This window comes from Papilio machaon, chromosome 22, assembly GCF_912999745.1.
Source record: "Papilio machaon chromosome 22, ilPapMach1.1, whole genome shotgun sequence".
Classification (NCBI taxonomy): Eukaryota; Metazoa; Arthropoda; class Insecta; order Lepidoptera; family Papilionidae; genus Papilio; species Papilio machaon.
The window spans coordinates 4,852,450-4,859,400 of NC_060007.1; the positions used below are offsets into that span (position 1 = coordinate 4,852,450).

At 30.3% G+C, this 6,951-nt stretch overlaps 1 long non-coding RNA gene across 1 annotated transcript; it reads left to right on the plus strand.

Moving 5' to 3' along the window:
• Positions 1-4,911: 4,911 nt before the first annotated feature.
• LOC106708210 lies at positions 4,912-6,488 on the plus strand. The gene is made up of 6 exons (XR_006756455.1): positions 4,912-4,944; positions 5,120-5,230; positions 5,322-5,441; positions 5,521-5,562; positions 5,798-5,923; positions 6,459-6,488. It is a non-coding gene; the product is annotated as an uncharacterized LOC106708210 (long non-coding RNA).
• The last annotated feature ends 463 nt before the right edge of the window (positions 6,489-6,951 follow it).

The window sequence follows — 6,951 nt, forward strand, 5'->3', positions numbered from 1 at the left end:
AATTTTGTAATTTTTGAATATCGAACAAAAAGATTAATTAATTTGTCCGCTCTCGTCGCTCACTGAAAGCGATCAATTAACGCAAATTTTGCTTTGTTTTCATAACAATGTCATATTAAAATAATATTTTTTTCTGTTAACGTCATCTGTTGAATAAATAATTCGAGGTTTTATATATTAATTGAGTTGGTTCTTAAACTATTATTCAGATTATATTAAACCTTGATAAATTATTTTTACGCACTATGAGGTTTTCACAGAAACTTAAATAACATGCACTTAAATAAAAAAAGCTTTTTTTCGTTTTCAATTAAACTGTTTTTTGCACTATGCTTTTTAATTTTTTGAGTAATATATTTCCGGAACACCCTAAAAACATGTCTTGTTCTATTTTGTGAGAGTACAAAAAGATATGCCGCTTTTTGTATCAGTGTTTTAGAGCAAACTCTAAGAATTTTCGTTTACTTTCACTTTAAAATCTCCACCGTGATGTAGAGTTAAAGAATACCAATATACCATTCAATAAAAATTCCATTAAACAAGTCTTTCATACGGAGAGTCGCGAAACCTGCAGAAAGACGTAAATAATTCATGAAACTCCCCCTTATCTATATCAACGCCTTGATTCTTTACTCGGCTTAGAACTCCAACTGTTTACTCAGACCATCTTAGTTATTCCAACGAATTCATAGATAATAATTGAAAATCTCTCGTTTTAAAAATATACGAAATGAAATTTGGACAATGTTTAGTACTACATTCGTATGGAAAAGTGTATAATAAATATTATTTTATCTTTATTTCTATTTCATTTCCATACACTAATAATTACTTTCTGAAGGTCAATCAATTTTCAACCTTTATCTTGTGACATTTTTTAACATTGTTAGCTAGGGGGGCGCTATTGAGCTATTATAATTTATAGTGCGACAAGCTTATCTGAGCTGTTAGGGACGCTGCTATTATGGTAAGTCCTTTCAGAAAGTATGTAAAAACTCCATAGACATGGCAAATCACTTAAAAGAAAAAAGTATAATAAGACTACTACAGTCTAAGAAAGATCTTCTGACAATTTAATTAATAGGTCGTTCGGAAAGTCATTTCGTTTTTTCTCGACTTAGGATTCTTGAATTTTCGACGAAGATGTACCACGTCCTGGGAGGTTGGTTGGTGCTGATAAAGGCATTATTAAACATAGAAATAAACATAGAAAATAGAAACAAACATAGAAATAAACAAAGAAAATAGAAATAAAAACGAAATTACTTTCCGAACATTCCAAAATATATATTCACAGGGGGGCACTAGTGAGGTGTCATAATTTAGTTTGATTATTTTTACTACTTTACTAGCAGTCGGCTACGACTCCCTACGCGCAGAATAAAAAAAAAACTAAATTGTGACTATGTGTTTTTCCAGACTGTGTTCTACATTCATGCGAAATTTCATCGACATCAGTTGCACCGTTCCGGAGATACCTTTAAACAAACATCTATCCATCCATCTAATCATTCGCATTTATAATATTAGTAAGATTACATTGTATATTTACATTACCTCTGTATTTAAAAATGTTCACATTTCCTTTTTTGTTAATTAAGCCCAAAAATAAAAATATATTCGGCAACAAAACAATATTATGTAAAAAGTGAAGTGAAACATTTGGATACAAACATAATGAAAGTATATTGTTAACGTCATAAAAAACGGAAAAAGCGAATAAAAAGCTAATAAAAACGCTGTAAATTTCGCGCTAAAACGATTCATGGCGTTTGTGAATTAATTTGAATAAAAAGGCGCTAAGAAATCGCACATATGACAAATGAAAAAGAAATATCTTTAGGAAATATATGCTAACAATTTTTGTATGTTTCATTATTGTACCGAGTAAGTTTTGTTTTGTTATAGGTTAAATGTAGTAAGATTATTTCGTAATTTTTCATTGGATTAATGATTTTCAGCTTTGTTTTACAATTATAAACTTTTATTAAAACAAAATAATAAAATATGTGGTTTTAAACGAATGTTTCTATTTGAAATATTAACTTTGATTTTATATATCTTACTAATATTATAAATGTGAATGTTTGGATGGATGGATGTTTGTTTGAAGGTATCTTCAGAATGGCTCAACTGATCTCGATGAAAAATGGCATAGTTGTAGATGATAGTGTGGACATAGGCTTCTTATTATGTTTTTTTAATTACACGCGGACGGAAGCGCGGGCGAAAACCAGTAAAATATATAAAATAAATTTTAACAATAACTAAATTACGGGATATTATTCTAAATTTATTCTTTAAAAATTTCTTAGGTATAAACCAAGTAGTTTCAGTAAGAAAACTAGTTAAAAGAGCCATGATGCTACTTGTCTGTGAAGAAAACCGCGAAGTAACTAACTTGCCAGTAGACTTGTGAGGTCGAAGAGCGTAAAGAACGTTAATACTTGTGACTTAAAAATTATGTTGTTCAAAGTTGCACGGAACATTTTTAAAGTATAACTTTTTACAGTTTTGTTTAATTTACGACTTCCATTTAAATTTTATGCGATATATAGACAATTTAATAGATTGGACTCATCTTTTGAATTTCAGTGTATCGGTTTAGATTACTTTATACAAGCTGCATGGATAAAAATCAATTTTTACATGTATTGTTTGGGTATCCTCCCAAAGACGTCGCCAACCGATGATCTAGGCTAGGCTATTTCAAATAAAATGCTTATCAACACGTGATCTAATTTTAAGATAAAAATGACAACGAGTCTTTGAGTTATTTATGTGGATCTGTATGAGAAGTAAGTATCTTAGTATTTCGTAGTAATTTTCATATCGATTTCACATTTTTTGGGTTATTCGGATTTTTTTGTAGATTTGGGGAAATCCCCATATTCCTGGCGACATCTATGTATCCTCCGAATTTTTCTAAACCATAGCAAAATTAAGATGAAGCTTTATTAGGGGTAGTAGGTTATGTGGAAACCAAAGAGTGTTTTAATATTGTATTTATATTAGAAAGTATCATATCTGATTCGATTTCGCACACTCCTAGTATTGCCATTTCCATTTTGTATGTCGTAAGGTCATATACGTCCTCACTGAGGGGTCACAATCTACCCTTAGATTGGAGTGATTGGGCATTAGTCAACTGCACTGCTCCAGTGCGAACCAACACAGATATCTTTCTATTAATTCGCAGATGTGTGCAGATTGCATTGCTGATTTGTACATTATTGCCTAATTCAGAATATCCAGTTACTCAACTTAGTTTACTAAGTAAATAGTATCGTAAAATAGTTCACGATATATGGCAAGTTGCAACGGAGTCAAGTTAACTTCGACAACTTTACGATCGTCGAGAAGTTTTAAGTTCACTAATAAAAGTTTCAGGTATTCGTACTTTAGTGTATTGCTGAGAAAGTTGACATTGTAAGTTAAAAATACGTTTTGTAACTTTGTAGTATGTAGGGTGCAATTTTGAAAATGTGAATCACCTTATTATAATAGATTTAAGTACATGAAAGGAATGTTTTTAAGTTTATTCATTCATATTCGTTCATGTTCAATTTCATGGGGGGTACTGCTGAGCCTCCAGATAAATCTGTTTACGATATATACAATATTATTATTTTAAGATCATTAGTTAATATTATTAGTATTAGTATTAGTATAAGTATTAATATTTTTGTTTAAAAAAAAATCTTATTTAAAATTTTAATTTAAAGTGTACTTTAATTGCAGAATGACCTCTTATACATTAACGACTTACACAATTTCCTCAGCAGTTGTACCTTTTTAAATGTAGTTTTCTTTAGTGAGAACTGAAATGCTTCAAGGAGCAAATTTTTTTCATCTCTTTTTCTTAAGGAAACGTTTCAAATTCCCCTTTACGTAAGTGCTACTTTGATTTAAAAAATAAAAAAGCAAAGTATACGACCTAAATGAGGTTGTTTATGGTTTATGGTTTACTGTTTTTAAACATATATTTAGACATCTTTGTTTACGTTACTTGAATAACTGAGTTTTATTTATACTAATGAATGAAAGTTTGAGATAAATAAAAGGCTATTTCTAACAAAAATTAATGTTCTCTATTGTTTTACTAAAGACACGAAAAATGCGTTAATAAGTTTCAATTAATTTCTGATTAGATAAATTAGCAATGGTGCGCATTGCTATTAAATTATCAATTTTCATGGTTTAGTTTTTCATTATGTCTGTAAAGATGCAACGAAGATGTTGTTATTTAGAGCTTTTTCTTTATTTAATTTGTGTAAGTTTTTTTTTGCGTAAGATGGATTAAAAATTAAATAAAAATATAATGAAGATGGTACAGTCGCCTTCATTCGCAGTGTTCAGGTTAAAGAAAAAATTGCACTTCACAACTAACTTAAACGTTTTTATTGAATTAGAAATAATGTATAACTGTTAAATATAGATAATATAATAAATGTATAATGTATATAAATATATTAAAATGTATAACCTGCACCCCTAAATATTGTATAGTAAGAAATACGCAATCGCTACTACAATTACGGACGAATAGTTTCAAGGCATATAGGACGTTCAATCTATTATTCCTTTAAAGACGAAATACCGCGAACGGCGGCGACTGCACCTTTGATCTTTAGTCTGGGATGTCAATATTTATTATTTTGCAGATTAATCAAATTGTGTGTCAAGATAATATTTTTGACAGATGGTTTTCCATTGATGAGGGTAGGTGTAAAACGGTTGCTATTACAGATAAAGAAAAACTTAATTTTTTGTCTTTTATCATGTAGTTTAGAAAATTAGTTAACCTAACTTTTTTCCCAGTCAAAAGTTATCACATTCCTAAAAAAACTATCAAAAATAATTACGCAAGACACGATAATATAACATTTAGGAAAATATTGAAAGACGACATGAGTTTTGGAGATCTGAGAGGTGAAGACCCAGGTAAGTCTTCATTTTTTTAAATTTAACGTCATCTTTTTATAGGACGGCGTCAGAGCAAGCTTACCCTCTTACACCAAACTGTTTTTTATCTATAGATAGGAAATTTAGGATTTCAGGGTGTGTTTTATACAGAGATTTTGGTCTCAGAAACTAACGGTAATTATATTTTATGTAGAGTTGGCTGAGCAAAAGTGTTGCAAAGAAGTTGTTAAGATAGGCTGCAGCAAATGTGTTCACGCTGGAGGACTGTTATACTTGTGCCAGTTTATAGATTGTGACGATAAAGGTATTAAGTTATATTCTATTATGAATGATGGATATATTAAAGTAACGTGGGTTTCCACTGTCGAAACAAAACTTGTAAACTAATATTACAGATGCCACGTGTACCTCTGGAACATGGTTCAATACAGAAAATGAGAAGAATTGCAATGAGTGCTTCTGTTTAGACGGCACCGCGTCCTTTTGTTATCCTTATTTATGTTATGGACAAAAACGTAAGTTCATCACACAAATATTTTACTTTATTGATATTGATCCTTTTCTGTGGTGGTCAAAGTATTTTTTCTTTTTTAGAAAAATCTCATGAATTGGTCAGACTGCATGGAGTTGGTAATGGTTAGTAAAAAAAGTAAAAATATTATTTATTGTATAGATTTATGTTAATTAATCTCTAGAGACATTGCTGATGTGTTACCGGCGTTCAAGAAAAGAGGACGTACCATACGTCATCATCAAGTTGGTATGATATCTGATACTATATTGTGCGGTGCTGTTCGAAACTCCTTCATCAATTTACATTGTCTGTTGGCCCGTTTTATGATTAAGATAGTTATACAATGCATTGTTTCAGACAAGAGCATTGAGACATGCACACCGGGACATGAGTTTATACAAGGCGTGCCATCCCGGTGCGAGGGATGTAAATGCAAAGATAACGGTCGATGGACCTGCTGGCATGAATACAAAAGTTGTTCTGGTTTGTATAATACTAATTAAAAACAAAAAGCGTTATATCCCGTGTATGTAGCACTTAATTATAAATAATAATTTTAATTAGTGTGTCAAAATATCTCAAGAAAAATTCAATAAATTAATATGGTATGCCTTTACATCTTACTAATACATATTATAAATGCGAATGTTTGGATAGATGGATGGATGTTTGTTTGATGGTTTCACCGGAACGGCTTAACGGATCTTGATTAAATTTGGCACAGATGTTGAACATTTTTTTTTAAATCCGCACGGATGGAGTCGCGGGCTACAGCTGGTAATTAATAAAGGTACATTCACCTTCGTTTGCGGTATAACAGTTACAGAAATCTTGGACATTGAAAGTAAACTTCTTAGAAGAAGTAAACAATTAAAAGGGCTTGTAAAGGCAGTATTTTTTTTAAAGAAACAACTCGTGCTACTGCTGTAAACGCCACTATATGCAAATATATGTTTGAATTTACTTTATTTATAACTTTTCATATAATTGTTGCACTGTCTAATTTATATTTTTTTAGAAATTGTGCCTGGATTACTGCCGCAAACATGTGAGTATAAGGTTTTAATATTTTGCTTCATAATTAATAATTATACTTTTAAAATCCAATGAAAAGGGGAATAAATTGATTCTTTTATATTCCTGAATCTCCAGAGAGAAAGAATTCAATTGAATACTTTCTTAGTAAAATTATACGAACAGTCTTTGTCTATGTTAAGTTCACTAAGAATACTTAATTCAACTATATTTTAAATTTTTCTTAAGAAATAGTAATGTCTTCACTAATTTTTTGATGCGCGTTTAACAATGAATAGAAAACCGTTTCAGATTTTTATTACCTTTCAATTATTACTTTTAAATATTTTAGAGGTCATCGTAGTAGGGGTATAAATTCACAGCAGTAGTAAGAATGGATGTTTTACCTACAAAAAATTTTGAAGAGTGATTACTTGAATTGATGATAGAATTATTTTTTAGGCTAAATATGTTGTGATGAACAAACATGAGCTAGA